Source organism: Pongo pygmaeus, chromosome 16 (assembly GCF_028885625.2).
Source record: "Pongo pygmaeus isolate AG05252 chromosome 16, NHGRI_mPonPyg2-v2.0_pri, whole genome shotgun sequence".
In the NCBI taxonomy this organism is placed as follows: domain Eukaryota; kingdom Metazoa; phylum Chordata; class Mammalia; order Primates; family Hominidae; genus Pongo; species Pongo pygmaeus.
Window position 1 is genome coordinate 1,642,651 of NC_072389.2, and position 20,536 is coordinate 1,663,186.

General features: G+C 35.1%; 1 pseudogene; it reads left to right on the forward strand.

Annotated features, from left to right (window-relative positions):
- The first annotated feature begins 1,251 nt into the window (after nucleotides 1-1,251).
- LOC134738253 (protein FRG1B-like) lies at nucleotides 1,252-11,301 on the forward strand (annotated as a pseudogene).
- Nucleotides 11,302-20,536: the final 9,235 nt, after the last annotated feature.

Below are 20,536 nucleotides of genomic sequence, written 5' to 3' on the forward strand. Positions count from 1 at the left end.
AAAACATTCCGTGTAGTTCCAGAAGGGTATCTTTGGAAATCAAAACAACATGAATAATTAAAATCGTAAGTGGAAAGAAAAAAGAAAACCTATTTGAGTCAAACATGTTTGAATTTCTTTTTTATTTAGACATGTTACCAAAACTAACCTGGGTGCATTTAACAATTTGAAGTTTCCTCATTTTCTTTAGCCCATTAGACGAAGCACTAATGAGATACAAAGTAATTAGAAGATAAAAAGCAGTATCATTTGGTCAGCAAGGCCATCCATTGAATAAATGAAAGCATTTAGCTTTTTAAATAAGTGCTTATTTATGACTGTATTTTAAAACATAAAGAGAAGCTATCTCGAAAGTTATTAAATAAGCATTAATTACCCTGTCTTACTCAGTGTATAAAATTAACACTGTAGTTAAAAGAAGGTAAAATAGATCTTGATTCCAAAGATACAGTATTGCAGTGACATCAGTATATCTGAATATTCTTACATTTAATTGCAGAAGAAAATAACCACATTTTTTTTCTTTTATTATTATTATTATTATTATACTTTAGGTTTTATGGTACATGTGCGCAATGTGCAGGTAAGTTACATATGTATACATGTGCCATGCTGGTGCGCTGCACCCAAATAACCACATTTTTTAAAGCAAAATAATGTCTTTATATTTACAGCAAATGTCAAATTTATTTTCAAATGTTTTTTCTCCAATAATTGATGAGGGCCTTAGTCCTCCAGAGCAGTTTATGGCTGTCAAATTATCCGACTCCAGGTGAGCTTATGTTGTAATATAATTAGTAACTAGTTATTTTAAAAATTTAATTGTATTCATTAAAAATTTTAGTATCTGTCTTAAGCCCATGGTAATTTTGATATAAAAAACAAAATAGCTTTTTTGAAATGTAGATTTTGTGATCTACTTTTAGTGGATTTCCTATCAATATATAATGCTAGGCTGGAAAAAAGATGCGTAAGTTAAAAGATGAAGATTAATAATTTCACACAGCAAATGAGATAGATTAAAAAATAAATCAAATAGTACAAAACCTGGTTCATTGTTGCTATGATATTTAAACTCACTGTTTGGAAGTCTAAAGACAAACAGGAAGACTAAAAAAAGGAATATTGTTGAAACCAGCAGAGAATGTTACAGCATCGTAACGACCAAAAAATATTTTTATTCACTATTTTTACAGTCATTTTATTAAATAACCTTTTGTATTCTCACTTTGTGCAGAAGTATAGAATGATTCTTTGGGTAAAAGATACTGAAAGTAAACTTACATATTTTAGTAATTGGTTACATCAACACGATAATGATTTCCGTTATATAATCATTAACGTATAAAGGAGTAAAAGTCAATTCTGGCATCCGAAGAGATTCTTGGTAAGGTGAAAGAAATAATTTTTAAAAATCACATTAAGATGATTATTTCTATAGTTTCTTTGAAAGTCTGATAAGTAGGGTGAAAGACAAAGAATAAAAGCAGAGGAAGAAAAAATTCAATAGTTTTAAACTGCTTTACAATTATAAACAAAAAAGGATTATAAAGAAAATTAACTGACAAATGAGGAAAATATTTGCAACAAATTTAATAGGCAGTGAGTTTTTACTCTTCATATGTATCTTGTATAGAATTCACAGCACTGAAGACCCCAGTAGAAGAATTGCGAACAATCAGATCTGAATAGAAAAATGGACAAGGGACATTACCAGATAATCTAAAAACTAAAAAGGAAAGGAAAAGAAAAACAATTGTTATTCTAGTTAACTACTAAAATGCAAATTAATAGGATATTTTTTTTCCATATCAGGTTTTCAAGTATTTTTTTAGAGTCATAATGTTTAAAAAAAAATCCATGTGACAAAACATACTCTGTTAATTTGAGGTAAGAATGTAAATGGAAGCAGCATTTTCTGGAAAACAGTTTGATGATATAAGAACTTTATAGTTTATACCCTTCGATCCAATAATTTCTGGGAATTTTTTCTAAGGATAAATCAGTTTTATGTACAGAATAGATGTAAATAGAACTATTTATGATAAGCGAAAAAGTAAGTTTTAGTAATGTATCATTGAACTTTATAACTAAAGAGGTATAATTGAAGAATGATGAATTTTGAAAATATTTGTTACGTAATATATAAGGTACAATGTTTATATTAAAAAAGCAAAATATAAAACTAAATTTAAAACTGTGCACAGCACCGTGCCCAGCTAAATTTTTAAATTTTTTTTAGAGATTGGGTCTCACTCTGTTGTCCAGGCTGATCTTGAACTTCTTGCCTCAAGCAGTTCTCCCATTGGCTTCCCAAAGCACAGAGATTACAGGAGTGAGTCACCACTCAGCCACGTGCATCTTTTGAACACTTGGAATATGTCCAGTCTGAAATTTTAGATATGTACACACCCACACACATACACATGTCCTGTTTTGATGTTCTATAATTAATTTTCTCTCAGTTTTTAACTTTTATCTATCTTATTAATGTATAGAATTGCCCTGAAATCTGGCTATGGAAAATATCTTGGTATAAATTCAGATGAACTTGTTGTTGAGAGTTCAGATGCAATTGGACCAAGAGAACAGTGGGAACCAGTCTTTCAAAATGTAAGTGCTGTTATTGTTTATAAAATCTTCCTGTCAGTTTAACAGAAAGTCTGTAACAGTCAATCATAATATATTTAAAATGAAAAAGTAGGATGAAATAGTATAATACATTAAACTGGAATAAATCAGTAAGAACATAGAGCCTTAAAGAGATCTCAAAATATAGTGCAACAAAAATAGCGTTAGTACTTTTGCCCACAATTATTTCTGTATACCCTTAGTGCCTAGATATGGATCTCATTTCCATTGAAGAACCAGTCAATTTTAGGTCTCAGAGTAGGAAAACAGAATACTTCCTAAGTATCTTCTTTGTAGCAGAAATCATGGATGCTTTCAGAAACATTACAGACTGTAAGCGAAATGTGGAGCCAGCTAAGACCAAGTTGTGACAATTTGCGTATAAAATATAAATAATAATAGTTCATTGAAGTAAATTATCTCTAAAAGACTTTCAGTTCATAAGCTAATAGTTTATGAAAAGATAGTTTTAATATAAGAAGAAAAAAGATAATATACTAATTCTTCATTTTAGTAAGTAGACAGTTGTAGTATATGGATGTTTTGTTAAATCTTTGTTGATACAGAATACATAATTTCCCTTTTCTGTTTGTGTGAGAAGTAAAGATTGAACAAAAATATATGAGTGCTAAACTGTCTTTAAAAAGTAGATCACTATATCAGAAACAGTAAGGACCAGTGGGCACCACGCAGAACAAGCAAATAGAAGATAAGCTCAGCCTTTGAGTAGCAGCTTTGGTAGTATAAAATAATGAACTGAAAATAGGAAGTCAGCAGTGTTTTCTAAGATGACAGATTAAACAAACATCCTACCAGAAAGAGGTAATCACTTAGACTAAGTTCCTCATCCCCTAGGATAAAATCTTAAGTCAGTGACTTGAAAACTATTTTGACCTAATCCATTGAGAGATGCATTTTTACATTGCAGCCCAGCACACACATATGTATAACCGAAGCAAGAGTTGTACTTAACAATACTTACTTATCCATGTGTTATGCACCTTGATATTTCTTATTCTCTTTTATCTCTTCCTCTGTGTGTCTGTGTGTATTCCTTCCCCCCCACCCCACCCACCCAATACCGTTCAGGAAACACTACATTGATTTCATTACCTGTAATGTGTTGCAACCGCTTTGTGATGATCCTACTAGCTATGATGAGATAATTCTAATAAAAGTTACACCAGTAGAAATGCCAACATTTCATAAGGCCTGGGTGATGACTTAGAGAGTACTAATAATACAACACTTTAGGAAAGTTCATTTCATTTTATTTTTAGGAAGGACACTAAGTTTCAAAAATTTAAATTTAAATGAAAGAGGGTCTTAAAACTCTATTGCAAAAAGGACTCAGCTGAATAATCTCTGGCACAGGTTTAAATCGCCCGGACCACACCATGTGATGTCAACCGCCATGTTCCAGGGCTCACCAGGAGCCATCCAGATGAGAGACCATCCAGCCCTTGTGACTTGACTAAGATATTAAATCCATGTTATCAGCATGTTTTTAACTGGATGTGATATAAGGTTAACATATTTTGTAATCATTGTATTTATAAATATTTTGTCTAAATGTTATGGTATTCCAACTTTTCGAAAAGAATCAACGAAATACAAGTTATAAATAAACATTTTATTTGTTACGGGAGTTAAGCTAACCAAATTTATAACCGAGATTTAGATACACAAGAAAATCACTTTTTAAAGTTTTGTTTAATAGCAGTGTAATACATCAAACATTAAACAACTAAAAAAGTGTATGAATATTTATTTTCACACACAAAAGTCCCTCAGACATTGATTCTTAAATTCAAAACACCAAAGGCATTGTATATACCTTTTCATGTTTTCTAATTCTGAAGAAAATAAATGTTACTTAAAATGCTAATATTTGAATAAAGTATGCATTCATAATTATGTTCTTGTCTTTAAAGTTAATTTTTGAAACAGAACTAAACAGTTTTATCTTCAGTAGATCTTTTAGAAAGGAAGCAATCCTACCTCATCTAATTAGAATTTAGTCCTACTAGGAAGATACACTACAAATGTTTATTGTGGTAATCTTTGAATAGTAAAATGAAAGGTGATTTTGGTTTCCTTTTCTATATGTTCTTGTATTATATTTTCCACGTTCCATTCTTAAGTTCTTTTCTGTGATTTTTTAATCAGGGAGGAAAAATTAATTCAGTCTAAACACTTAATGTTTCTTCTAGAAGAAGTATCCTCATGGTTATTTTGTTATTTTGTTTCACTTAGGGGAAAATGGCTTTATTGGCCTCAAATAGCTGCTTTATTAGATGCAATGAAGCAGGAGACATAGAAGCAAAAAGAAAACAGCAGGAGAAGAAGAAATGATCAAGGTAATGATGACATTTTATACAGATGACTGCATTCACACATGCGATGTGACTGTATCTCTTTAAAATGTTAAATCATCATTTACTGTCACTTTAAAGATTTAGTTAATAGCTTTTTATAATGTGCTGTTTCAAATAGACTCATTTTTAATTATAAATCCCATAGTGGATGGCTTGTTTATACAATGTGGTAGAGAAATCAGTGCATCTAGGAGCTACCTTGCCATTATCTCCATGGATTAGTATCTTTTTCTGGTAGTTCCACATGCTTTTTTTTAAGCTTTCATTTTCCTATTTTCTTGCTTGTATTTTAAAATCTAATTTTTAAAATAGATAACATGTACACGTGATCCAACATTTTTAAATAAAAGCATATGAAGATGAAGACATATGCCTGCCATGCATCTTACTCAACTGAGTCCCAGCTCCTGTTCCTCTTTCCCTTTGTTTGTTTTTTTATAGTCTCCTAAAATTTCTTTATAAACATATGAATACATTTATAATTTTCAACTTTTTTACACTAAAGGCAGCCTCCTCTATAGTCTTCTCAGCTTTTGATTTTTTTTTTTCCTTAAAATGGTATCTTGGAGAGTTTTCTACTATTAGTTTGAATGTATAAAATTTTCTCATTTTCTTGCTTTTCTTCTCTTTCTCTCTCTCTCTTTTCTAACAGCCACATAATATTCCATTTTAAGGATGTACCTTAATTTATGTAGTCTTTTATAGATAGAAAGTTAGGCTGTTTCCAGTCTTTTGCTCTTAGAAACAGTGCTGCAGTATGTAACATTGAATATGCATCAATTTGTACATGTGTGGGTGGACCTGAAGATAAATTTCCAGAAGCAGAATTACCAGGTCGGGGTATGTGCGTTTGTATTTATGTAATGCTTGAGCTTCTGTGATGATAATCACTCTATGAAACAAAAAATCATAGCAGAACTTCTGGGGCCTTAGCCCTTACATTTTAAAAATATTTTTATTAATAGTACCTGTCTTCTTTGCATTAGGAGAAACATGAATCACATAAAACATGATTTTTATTTTATGTTTAAAATGTGTGTGCCTCACTAAGCTGGAAATAAAAGTTCCTTATTCCAGGCTAAATTCCCTCATCTCTAGTCAGACGCGTTATCCATTTCACCAGTGGCCTGTGCCTTCCCTAATCCTACAGTTTGTTTTACATCATTGTAAAAGTTAAACAGACATCTTCATATCAAGGTGAAATTCTAAATAATACTGTTAATATAACCTAGATAAATCAGGTAGTTAACTGGAATTTGATGAAAACATTTAAGGTTTAATTTCTTAGATTCACAAAAGCCACTGATCTTTAATGATAAACATATACCAGGATGTGTCTAAAGAATAACTCCCCCCTTCTTGACACATGGTTTTTCTGTGTCTTGGCATTCCAACGCAGTACTGAGCATCGTGAACCTTGATTTGTTTGTCTCTGTTGGGAATCACAAGTTGCATCCAGTCTGACCCAGATTTGTTGGCATTGTGGGGGCCAGAGTGGAAGGCTCTAAGAGAGGGGGCAAAAGCCTTTTCTAAAATGCCCTTCATTCTTATAATTAGAGCATAAAAATTTATGTTACATTTCTCTCTACTGCCAGTGTAATTTAAAAGCATCTCTCAATTCTCTGTACGTGCTTCATGTTAGATTTCCGGTCATATGTTTGATTTTCTTTTTAGAATACTCTTGATTTCAGATAATTTCAAATCTAAAGCTCAAACAATTTCAATCTAAAATGTAGATATTTTCTTACAGTTAGAGAAGTGAAATGCTATATTTTTTCACTGCATGCATCCGGCACAGGCGTTGTAGTCTAGAATTTCCATAATGCTCCTGTGAGGTGAATGTGAGCTCAGTCTTACAGACAGGAAGACAGCCTCTGACGCTCCTTACATCCTCGTGGTTTTTGTCAGTCAGTTCATGGAAATCACAGTGATTTCAAGGTGTGGTAAGACAGGATGTGTACCCAGGCTCAGCTGACTCCAGAGGCCACTCTCAGTATTTCATAGCACATTGCTTCTTAGGAAACAGATCATTGAGGAAATGCAGATGGCTTTGTGACTTGCATTTAATTTAATTTGTTTATATTTTATTGTATCATGTTTAAATTTTTTTCATCTGGATATCATCACAAAAGCGTTATTGAAGGCAACAATTGCAAATATATGTGCAGTGCTGTTCACTTATACAAAGACACAAAGATACACAAAGATTGCATTTTTCACTATTTAAAGCAATTTTCAGATGAAATACAAAGTTTTCTGGGTCTCTTTGGTTAGTCAAGTACTTGGAAGCTCTGAACAGTGATTATTTAGGACTCTTTCCATACCATTTAATTGCAGGCTGTCCTAATTAATCTCTGTCAGCCCTTCACTTTTAGGACCTTGCCTTATCTACCAGAACACAGATCCCTCTTACTAAAGGTAGCATTGTGTTACAGGCCCTAGCAGGGAATGTTTTGAGGTCTGGGACCTCTCAAATCAAAACTGTCATGAAGATGTCATTGGCACAAACATGTTATTTGTCATCACTTTCTAAGCAGCTCTGAAACTGGACTCCGGCCACAGAGATCCCTTAGGAGACATGAATCCTTACCATTGCCCATTGCCTGTTCTGTGGGTGATCTTAATTGTTGAATGCAGATTAATTAACTTATGACATGTGATAGTAAATATCTGTCCAACTTAGGAGGACATAAGAAGCTACTAAAAGAGGTGGGTTCCAATTAACTAAAAACAAGTTGTGTAATGCTAAAAGTTTTAATAGTTTGGTAATAGCCTGTGCAATGTAAAATAACTATTGAGCTTTCAATCTGATCAAATGACATTTGTCTACTAGGGATAATTTGATCCTAGTGTATTCACTTGGAGGACAAAATTAAATTAATGATTGCTTTATTGCCTAGCAGGATCTGATGTATAAAATGTTTCTGAAATAATTTTGTCTGTAGTGTTTCTGACACAAGGGCTGAGGAGGAAGAATGTGATAGCACTTACTCATATAGATTATATATATGAAGTAAAAACACATAGCCAGAACCGGTCTTTTTCTGAATATTATTGCTCAGTTAATTTTTTCTTCTGCATAAGAAACCATCTCAAATGTTCTTATGTGATATGTAAAGTGGGGAATGTGGAAAATAAACATATAACCCATTGGATTCTCTTTTCCAATATCTAGATTAGATCCTGCGCTGAAAGAGAAACCAAGAAAAAAGATGACATTCCAGAAGAAGACAAAGGAAATGTAAAACAATGTGAAATCAATTATGTGTATGTATGCTTTTCCTTTTAGACCTACAGATTTGACAGTGAAGTGCTTCTCAAAGTGCTTTCAAAATAAATTACCTAATTAGCTGGGGATGGTGGTGCATGCCTGTAGGCCCAGCCACTTGGGAGGCTGAGACAGGAGGATTGTTTGAGCCCAGGAGTTCAAGGCTGCAGTAAGCTCTGATCACCACAGCATTCCAGCCTGGGAGAGAGGGCAAGACCCTGTCTGAAAAAATGAAAACTCATGGACAAGAAGAGGCAACACAATGTAGCCTCTAGGACAGAGTACTGAGCTAAATGCTTTTTTTTTCTTGAGGGTTCAGTTTTCCTAATCATCCTACCAGCTCCCAAAGCTAGTCACTAGGGTTAGTCAATCTCTCTATTCATTCATAGAATGGGCGTGATGCCAGTCAAAGTCTGTGCTATGGCCAGGACACAGGGGACTCCAGCCAGCATGCCCTAATAGAAGTGGGGCCTTGTGCTACCCAGTCAATGAGTGGCCCTGCTCTTGAGAGGTCACAAAGGTCATCTTTGTTGTTCAGAATCTCCAGCTTATTAAAAAAAATACAGTTACACTTTTTTTTCTTCCTCAATATGGAGTCTCGCTCTGTCCCCCAGACTGGAGTGCAGTGCCACGATCTCAGCTCATCGCAACCTCCTCCTCCCAGGTTCATGTGATTCTCCTTTCTCAGCCTCCCGAGTATCTGGGACTACAAGCGCACGCCACTGTGCTCGGCTAATTTTTGTATTTTTAGTGGAGACGGGGTTTCACCATGTTGGCCAGGCTGTTCTCGAATTCCTGACCTCGAGTGATCTGCCTGCCTTGGCCTCCCAAAGTGCTGGGATTGCAGGTGTGACCCACTGTGCCTGGCCTATAATTAGACTTTTTAATATGTAAAAAAGAAATTAACAGTATTTATAAATTTAATAGTAAATATGTATAATCAGAGTTTGAGGTATTTTTCAATGAAGACATTTTCTTTGCAGAAAGAAATTTCAGAGCTTCCAAGACCACAAAGTTAAAATAAGTAAAGAAGACAGTAAAATTCTTAAAAAGGCTCAGAAAGATCGATTTTTGCATGAGATGCTTCTGGACAGGTAGCCATTTATTTACTTAGTTCCACTATTTTCAGTAGCCAATAGAAATGGCATGTAGAAAACCTATATTCTCTTAAATTACTGTAGTTTTCAAATTTTTGTCTTTATTTCTAATTTATGAGTGTGGCAATATTACCTAAAGAGGGCATCATGAGTTTGGGAAAAGACTGTCAAGAAAGAATATCTAAAAATTATAACTGATTCTAAGTATATACTTTAAGAAATTCAAGTTTGACTGTATCTACTTCATAAATTTATCAATATCTTTTTATTACTATTACAACCAGAGTTAGAAGCAGTTTGACTAATATAAAAATTATGTGGATTCTGTTAGAGTAGTTCGGGTTCCTTAAAATAAGCATAGATCAACTAAAAAACTAAGAATAAAAGCTAAACAAGTGAAATTGAAGCAGTTTTATTGTAAGATTTGGAAGAGTGCAGGATGTTTATCATAGCACATTATTAATATTTATCACTCTTCCTATGTAGATAAGTAATGTCCTAGAGTTACAAAGTAGAAAAACAGAGATGTTTAGCTGTGAGTGTACAAGTATAAATCAATTAAGTGCCAGATTTTGATAATCACCAGCCGCTCATTCAAGTCGTATGTTCCAAAGTTACTCTTACCCTTTTTTTACATTACTTGATAAAGGCAATGTTTAATTACATATTTCCTGTTAACTAGCTGGTAGATTTCATACCTAAAATTAGTAAATAATGTTAAGAATTTTTTTTCAGCTGAGCAAATGAATATGTATGTAGTTGTAAGAAATCAAGAAGATGTTATAAAATATAATCAGGATGTGGACTCTAAAACGGAATAACCTCTATGTCCTGTAACTTTTATCACTTGTAATAATACAGCATTCTCACCCTGTTAAATGGAAATTTAGAGCACCATTAAATTCTGGAATAATTAAAATTGCTATTTGGATTGAAAAAGCCCTTAGACAACATTTATTGAATATTAGGAAATAACTTTTATAAGATTAGAATCCATTTTTTATAGAAACCAAATTTAAAAGTATACATATTTTAACATAAGTGTAGTGGTAACACAGTAACCAAAATTGAGCACACATTTTTAAAGCTTTTTATATTTATTAGCAGTTGAATATATATGGCATCTTTTACATAGATTAATTTTACTATTTTTCTTTGTTTTAACAGGAGAGCCAAATTGAAACCGACAGATACCGCAAATGACTGGGACTTTTGTTTCTGCCTTATCTTTTTGTGTATTTTTCTGAATAAAATATTCAGAGGAAATGCTTTTACAGAGTTCTTGAGTTGTTGTGAAATTGTTGTTTAGCTAGCAGCTAGTTTAACCAGGATTAAGCAAGTTTTATCAGGATTCTTCACGGATGTACTTTTTAGCTAACTACAGTTTTTCATATGGAAATGAAACTTACAGTACACACTTAACGTACCACAGAATTTTTTTCTGGATTTCCTGTCCTGAAGCATGAAGTGTACTAGAAACCAATTCTTCCTGCGCTACTTGTGGAATCTTTCTTACTGGATCATAATCTTACTTTACTTTATACAATAGATGCTTAATCAGTGCCTTTAATAGGAAGTGAGAAACTCCCAATCCAATCAACAAGGCTTTGATTCTACCTCCTAAGTACTACTCAGATCACAGACAATCCAAATATCAGAACTAGGGGGCTGGGCAGAGAGGAAAAATCATCTATTAGGGAGTGGGACAGAAAGTGGAAACATTACAAAGAAGCAAGTGGGCTCAGGACAGAGGCGAGGGTAGTACTGGGGAAAATCCCTACTGAGGACAGGTTTGCCACAGTGGATATGTATGTGATGCTTTTGTCCTCGTGGGCTGGGATGGAAGCTAATAAAGAAGTTCAGATGCTACGTGTTGCTTAGGTCTGCTTTTTTGAAGCCTGTCTCTTTCAGAGTTCCTAAACACAATATTCCCGTGGCATCTAATTTCAGTGAGAGCTCCAAATCCAGGCCGTGTATCAGATGCCACGGGAAATTCTGCCTCAGGACTGAGGTTGGTTCAAGCATCTGGATGATGTCAAAAGTCCACGTTGTGTGCTGGCCTAACCTGAAAGACCCTATCTAGTTCTAGCCTCTAAATTCCTTCTGTCACCAAATTTAGAGTTACATGGCATCTGTACAAGCTAGGTAGCTGAGGCATGGGATCAGCCCTATAAAGGAGCTTTTGGAGCTTTTGTTGTAGGTCTAGATTCAACTTGGCACTCCAGTTCCAATAGCTGGACTTTCTCTCATCGTGTGTTCTGATCCTTGGATTGGGAACAAAGTAACCACTCTGATCCCACAAAGCAGAGGTTCCGGTTCCCAACGGGTGACTATTTTGCCTCCCAGGGGACATTTTTGGTTTTCACAACTGGAATACGGTGTTAGAGGGTAGAGGCTAGGGATGCTGCAAAGCATGTGGCAGAATCCTGTTCCACCCAGAATGCTAACAGTGCCAAGGTTATGGAGCCTTCCCACCCAAGGACTTGGTCTATTCCTTGCTTCTGTCAGCTCCCTAACCCTTAAACACAACAGTTCAAATACATATGCATAAGCATCTCCTAGGGACCTGCACTTTTCCAATATCGACTACTGAGACCCATCCGTAGAGATGCAGTCTTAGGAGGTCTAGGATTGGGCTCAAAATTTGCATTTTAACAAGTACTCCAAGTCATTCTGAAGCAAATGATAGAAACCACACAATGAGGAACACCGCCGTCAAGAGACTGAATCTTCCTTCCCAACACTAGCTTGGTATCTGAGACCATCTGCCTGCTGACTGGCTTTCCTGTCACAAACATTCTGCATGTAGGCACAGTGTGTTCCTGGAGTCCATGTTAACTCGTTCACCCTCATGTTCCCTTGGTTCCTGTCCCCAGTCCAGCGAGCAGAACTGATTACAGATCTTGACAACAGAAGATACAGATTTAAAATAACTTGCCTGTTCCCGTGGACTTTATCCATTAGTGAAGGAGGACAAGTGGACCAGGGGAGAGGGTAGGTGGGGGCTCCTTCCCTATTCCTCCCATTCCACTTTATACAAACCCCAGCTAGACCACTGGGAGAGCAACGGAAGTTAAGAATGACTGCATCTAAATATTGTCATCTGGTCCACTCTTCTTCCATCTTGTACACAAGGATATGAGTTTTGTTTAAAGCACTACTGAAACCAAGATAAACTCTGGCTTAGTAAGATCCTGACGGATCAGTCTAGTAATCTTATCAAAACCAAGATTACCTAAAAGCACTAACCAAAGGAAAAGCTCCCTCACCCCAACCTATGACTGCTCACAATTTTCAGATTGAATCATTTCAATTGTATTTTAAGTTTCATTGACCCTTTACCACCTCCAAGCTGCTCCTCAACACAACTGATTATTATTTTTTAATTTTGAAATCTTTCTCACTTCTAGAATTTCCACTTGAGCCTTTGTTATTATTGTAGTTTCTTCTACTCTGCTGTGATTTCCTATCCATTTATTTTAAGGGTTTTTGGGGTTTTGATTTTAATAAGAATTACAACAACTACTTTAAAAATCCACACTAATTCCAACATCTGGGTCATGTCGAGGTCAGTCGCTATTGATTGCCTTTTTCTTTGAATATGTTTCTTTATATGTTTGGTATAATGGGATTGAATTCTGAAGATTGTAAAACTAGATTTTATTTTGTTCCTCTGAAAATTTTGATAATTTTTTGTTGTATTTGTTGTATTTTGTTTGATTTTTTATATTGTATACTTTACAATATATTTTCCTCCAATGATTATAACATTTCTATTTCTCAAAATATTTACGTTTATGTTAACAATTATACAAAGTATCTTGGTGCAGTGGCTACCATCTGTAATTCCAGAATTTTAGAGGCCAATGCAGGAGGGTCACTGGAGCCCACGAGTTGGAAACCAGCCTAGACAACAGCGCAAGACACTGTCTCCACAAAAATTATTAGGGTGGTGCAAAAAGTAATTGCGGGTTTTGCCATCACTTTCAATGGCAAAACCCACAATTACTCTTGCAGCAACCTGATTAAAAATAAGCTGGGCATGGTGGTGGCGTGTGCCTGTGGTCTCAGCTATTTGGGAAGTGAAGGCAGAGGTGGGAGGATTCCTTGAGCCCAGGAGTTCCAGACCAGCCTGAGAAACTGTCTCTATGAGAAAAAAAAATTAGCTGGGACCACGTATCTGTGGTACTAGCTACTTCGGAGGCAAAGGCAGAGGTGCCAGAATCACTGGAGAACAGAAGCTCAAGGCTACAGGGCACTGTGATTGTGCCACTGCATTCCAGCCTGGGTGATGGAGCACGACCCTGACTCCAAATAATAATAATAATTACAAAAAGGAAAGACTTAGAACACCAGGTTAATGTTAAGTATTCTAAAATTTAGCTGACTTACTCTGTTCTCTATGAAACAGGTTGCCACAGAAAATATGTCATGCCCAGTTAATTTTAAATTTCAGATAAACAAATACTTTTTTCAGTGTAAGTATATCCCATGCAATATTTGGGACATGCTTATACTAAAATATTATTCTCTGTTATCTGAAATTGAAATTTAACTGGGTATTACATAATTATAGCAGCCTGACCATAAAAGATATGTAGGCAGAGCAAAATTCTACTTTAAACTTCAAGCTTTATAAAAAATGCATTATTAATCAAGAATTATTATTTACTGAGACCTGTGTAGATCCCCATATTTATCTTTTTAAATGTGGAACTAGGAAAGCTACATAAAGAACATTTATAGAAATAAATGACTGTTCTATAGAGCTGAAAAGAAAACTCTAGCTTTTATTTGTCTCCCCAAAGTTAAGCTTTATTTTACATTTGAATAAACAATAAAATTACAGCTCAACTTTGGAAGCACAGATCATAATGTAAAAATAAAGTAAAGATCCCAGAAACATTTAACAGGCAACAAATATTTCATATCATCTTACTATAGCAACTAAACCTATAATAACTTAGAACGATCCATTAATTATAAGTAAAGAATAAATCTCTTACAAAGCATAACTATTCATATTATTGACCATCATAAGGTAAATATTTTAAGTAAAACGCCATGAAAACTTTACAGAAAGGAGGGAGTTGCAGACACAGTCATTCTTGGATTTCTTTCAACACCAGGCTTTCTTCCCTTTTGACCTGAACTGGGAGTTGAATATTTCCTCTCTTTGCCCTCTGACCCTCTAGTCTCTGAAGCATCTTTTGTACTAGAGATGTGTGCAAAGACTTCCTGGAAATTTGGTTTTGTAAATTGTCCTGTTGTATCTTCTAGGCACTGCAGTGATACAGATGTAGAGCTGTTGCTCTTGCTTGTATAAGTGTAACATTTTGATTCAAAAAAGGAAGTAAAAAGAAGAGAGTTGATTACATTTGGCTACTGACATTAATAATAATAAATAATAATTGTACTTGTAATATAAACATATGAATGTTTTAGTTCTAAGAATGGCTGTCCAAATAAGAAAAGTATGTAAAAATAATTAATGTCTATTATAATTACTTTAACCAAAGAAAAAGTATAATTTAAAGATGGCAGTTTCAGGATCAAATTGCAGCAACTGGTGAAAGTAGATATTAGTCATATTTATTAAGTGACACACAGTGATACTGAAGGCACTTATTTCTCAAGAAACATCATTTTTTCCCAACAAGAACATACTACATCCTAGACATGAAATGAAAATAAGCTTTAATTTTCACCACAGGACGGTGACACTCAGAGAACTGAGGTGGTACAGATCCATTAGAGGACCATATCCATGAGTCTATCAGTCTCTACTCTAGGACAGAGCAAGAATTTTTAAAGAAACTCGGTGAACTTTCCTTTTCAAAGAAATACAGAGATTAAAGCCTTTGAAACGTAAATTATTTTTCCAGTTATTACATTGAGGACAAAGTTACAGTTGCAAAGTTAAGATTTTTATAACTATCCCTAAAACTGATTCTCAGTGACTCTCTTGATCTACATATGTTAAGGAAAAAGGCAAGATGAAGATGTGTTAAATATTTTCCAGTTTTTAAAAATCAATTATAATAAAATGTATACCCAAATAATGGTTAATTAAATGACGATGAAAGTATGTTACAGCAGATGCCCACTCATCAACATGCCTTGAAATTAAAGGTTTATAAGGTGTATAAGGGCAAAGTTTTTGATGTTGCCATTACATTCACAAAAGTATCTGAGGCACGCACAGCAAGAAGTTCACTAAGTGCTTGCAACATAACCAGCACAAAATTTTGTTGAAGAAATAAATGAATACATTTGTATAGCATCTGTTCAAAATCTCTCATGTAAAAATGAAAATAATTTGAAAATATGCAAAACTGAAATTTCCCACATATGGCTGCCAATTCGTACAAACAACAAGATGAATTTCAAAATGAAAACATGACAATAAAATCAAAGTTTCAAAATGGCTGGCCTTTTTTTACCAAAACCCATGTTCAAATAAAGGAATAAGACATCAAGTGTTTTGAGAACCAAATTTTACTGCTGCTTTTCTAACACCCTGTTGTTAACCTGAGCCCCCATCCTCTAACTGCCAATAACAGATTTTCATTATAAAATACAAGAAACAGTCCAGGTGCCTGTCAATAACAGATTTTCATCATCAAATACAAGAAAGAGACAGGGCATGGTGGCTCACAACTGTAATCCCAGCATTTTGGGAGGCTGAGGCGGGTGATTCACTTGAGGTCAGGAGTTTGAGACAGGCCTGGCCAACATGGTGAAACCTCATCTCTACTAAAAATACAAAAATTAGCTGGGTGTGGTAGCAGGCGCCTGTAATCCCAGCTATTCAGGAGGCTGAGGCAAGAGATTCACTTGAACCCAGGAGGTGGAGGTTGCAGTGAACTGAGATCGAGCCACTGTACTCAAGCCTGGGTGACAGAGCAAGACTCTGCCATAAAAAAAATAAATACACAATATAACAGAATCTCTGTGACACATTCAAGGCGGTGTGTATAGGGAAATTTATAGCACTAAATGCCTACAAGAAAAAGCAGGAAAGATCCAAAATTGACACCCTAACATCACAATTAAAAGAACTAGAAAAGCAAGAGCAAACACATTCAAAAGCAAGCAGAAGGCAAAAAATCACTAAAATCAGAGCAGAACTGAAGGAAATAGAGACACAAAAAACCCTTCAAAAAATTAATGAATCCAGGAGCTGGTTTTTTGAAAGGATCAACAAAATTGATAGACCGCTAGCAAGACAAAAAAAGAAGAAAACAGACAAGAATCAAATAGACGCAATAAAAAATGATAAAGGGGATATTACCACCGATCCCACAGAAATACAAACTACCATCAGATAATACAACAAACAGCTCTATGCAAATAAACTAGAAAATCTAGAAAAAAATGGATAAATTCCTCGACACATAAACTCTGCCAAGACTAAACCAGGAAGAAGTTGTATCTCTGAATAGACCAATAACAGTCTTTGGAATTGTGGCAATAATCAATACCTTACCAATGAAAAAGAGTACAGGACCAGATGGATTCAGAGCTGAATTCTACCAGAGGTACAAGGAGGAACTGGTACCCTTCTTTCTGAAATTATTCCAATCAAAAGAAAAAGAGTGAATCCTCCCTAATTCATTTTATGAGGTCAGCATTATCTTGATAACAAAGCCGGACAGAGACACAACCAAAAAAGAGAATTTTAGACTAATATTCTTGATGAACATTGATGCAAAAATCCTCAATATAATACTGGCAAACCAAATCCAGCAGCACAACAAAAAGTTTATCCACCATGATCAAGTAGGCTTCATCCCTGGGATGCAAGGATGGTCCAATATACACAAATCAATAAATGTAATACAGCATAAAAACAGAACCAAAGACAAAAACCACATGATTATTTCAATAGATGAAGAAAAGGCCTTTGACAAAATTCGAAAACGCTTCATGCTAAAATTCTCAATAAGTTAGGTGTCGATGGGACGTATCTCAAAATAATAAAAGCCATCTATGACAAACCCACAGCCAATATCATACTGAATGGGCAAAAACTGGAAGCATTCCCTTTGAAAACTGGCACAAGACAGGGATGCCCTCTCTCACCACTCCTATTCAACATAGTGTTGGAAATTCTGGCCAGGGCAATTAGGCAGGAGAAGGAAATAAAGGGTATTCAATTAGGAAAAGAGGAAGTCAAATTGTCTCTGTTTGCAGAGGACATGATAGTATATCTAGAAAACCCATGGTCTCAGCCCAAAATCTCCTTAATCTGATAAGCAACTTCAACAAAATCTCAGGATACAAAATCAATGTACAAAAATCACAAGCATTCTCATACACCAATAACAGACAGAGAGCCAAATCATGAGTGAACTCTCATTCACAATTGCTTCAAAGAGAATAAAATACCTAGGAATCCAACTTACAAGAGATGTGAAAGACCTCTTCAAAAAGAACCACAAACCACTGTTCAATGAAATAAAAGAGGATACAAACAAGTGGAAGAACATTCCATGCTTGTGGGTAGGAAGAATCAATATCATGAAAATGGCCATACTGCCCAAGGTAACTTATACATTCAAGGCCATCCCCATCAAGCTACCAATGACTTTCTTCACAGAATTCGTAAAAACTACTTTAAAGTTCATATGGAACCAAAAAAGAGCCTGCATTGCCAAGTCAATCCTAAGCCAAAAAAACAAAGCTGGAGGCATCACGCTACCTGACTCCAAACTATACTACAAGGCTACAGTAACCAAAACAGCATGGTACTGGTACCAAAACAGAGATATAGATTAATGGAACAGAACACAGCCCTCAGAAATAACACCGCATGTCTACAACTATCTGATCTTTGACAAACCTGAGAAAAACAAGCAATGGGGAAAGGATTCCCTATTCAATAAATGGTGCTGGGAACACCTTCTAGCCATATGTAGAAAGTTGAAACTGGATCCCTTCCTTACACTTTATACAAAAATTAATTCAAGATGGATTAAAGACCTAAACGTTAGACCTAAAACCATAAAAACCCTAGAAGAAAACCTAGGCATTACCATTCAGGACATAGGCATGGGCAAGGACTTCATGTCTAAAACACCAAAAGCAATGGCAACAAAAGCCAAAATTGACAAATGGGATGTAATTAAACTCAAGAGCTTCTGCACAGCAAAAGAAACTACCATCAGAGTGAACAGGCAACCTCCAAAATGGGAGAAAATTTTCGCAACCTACTCATCTGACAAAGGGCTAATATCAAGAATCTACAATGAACTCCAACAAATTTACAAGAAAAAAACAAACAACCCCATCAAAAAGTGAGCAAAGGACATGAACAGACACTTCTCAAAAGAAGACATTTATGCAGCCAAGAAAACATGAAAAAATGCTCACCATCAATGGCCATCAGAGAAATGCAAATCAAAACCACAATGAGATACCATCTCACACCAGTTAGAATGGCGATCATTAAAATGTCAGGAAACAACAGGTGCTGGAGAGGATGTGGAGAAATAGGAACACTTTTACACTGTTGGTGGGACTGTAAACTAGTTCAACCATTGTGAAAGTCAGTGTGGCGAGAAACACCATTTGAACCAGCTGTCCCTTTACTGGGTATATACCCAAAGGACAATAAATCATGCTGCTATAAAGACACATGCACACGTATGTTTATTGCGGCACTATCCACAATAGCAAAGACTTGGAACCAACCCAAATGTAAAACAATGGTAGACTGGATTAAGAAAATGTGACAGATATACGCCATGGAATACTATGTGATGAGTTCATGTCCTTTGTAGGGACATGGATGAAATTGGAAATCATCATTCTCAGTAAACTATCGCAAGAACAAAAAAAGAAACACCGTATATTCTCACTTATAGGTGGGAATTGAACAATGAGAACACATGGATACAGGAAGGGGAACATCACACTCTGGGGCCTGCTGTGGGTTGGGGATTGAGGGAGGGTTAGCTTTAGGAGATATGCCTAATGCTAAATGGCACATGTATACATATGTAGCTAACCAGCACAATGTGCACATGTACCCTAAAACTCAAAGTATAATAATAATAAAATTAAAAAAGACCTGTGTATGTTGATTATTTATCTGTGTGTATGTTACTATGCAAAATTATCTTATTTTTAGTAACTTAGATTATTTAAATATGTATTATATTTTAGGCAGTAGCAAATATTAACACATTTTTTAATATACAGCTTAGATAATAGTTGATGATTACAATTAATTAATATTAGCTACTTACAATAGTTATGCAAACAGAAATTCTAAAATTAATTTTGTATTAACTTTGAAAATTTTAAACTATTTTCTACAAAGTTTTAAAATTACAAACAATAAAATAGAAAGTTTGTAAAAAAAGAAATGCTATGAGAAATAGTTATATTTTGATTCCTTAAATTTTCCGAATATTAGTACTTGGAGCTTCACCGTTAGTAATTCCAATAGGCTACACAAATTTTCTCCTCAGTAAAATGGCAAAACAGAAGGCATAAAATTTTTAAATATATGATGCAATTTAATTACCTTTTTTTCTATATAAATGACACAAAATTTAGACCAATAAAAACGGAATTTCTTCCTTGAAATTTCCAGAGTTGAGCTGAGCTGGGAAGAGCTAAACTGCTTGATATCAGAGTTGGAAATTAAAGTAAGAGGCCCACATCAATGTAATAGTTAAGCCTTTTTGTCTTCCTTTCTGTGATTGTGGTAAGCATCAGGCAAAATCCGACGAAGCACCGACTCCTCATAGTTCCATTTTTTCCTCATGGAAAAGCACCAGGAAAGGGTCAGATGGATCAGCACAAACATGGCACTGTCTCACTGCCGAGGTGGCCCCCTCATTAAAAACAGGCCTGCAATTTTGTACAAAAGGGGGCAGGAGTGCATAGAGGAGAATGTATGATATGAGCAAGAGTAAAAAGCATGGGGTATTAATAAGAATGTATAAAAATTATTATCAAAGTTCCATTTCTTCTCCCGAAACAGGGATCTGAACAAAAGTTTCTGAAGAAGGCCTCGACCAAAAGCCCCTCAGCAAGGCGCCCCTGAATCTAGATGCCTGGACTGGGAATGAAAAGCTACATGGGGGCCTCAGTGGCCAAGATGGCTGGTATTGTTTATTTCAACCCCCCAGAGAATGCAAAGCACAGAC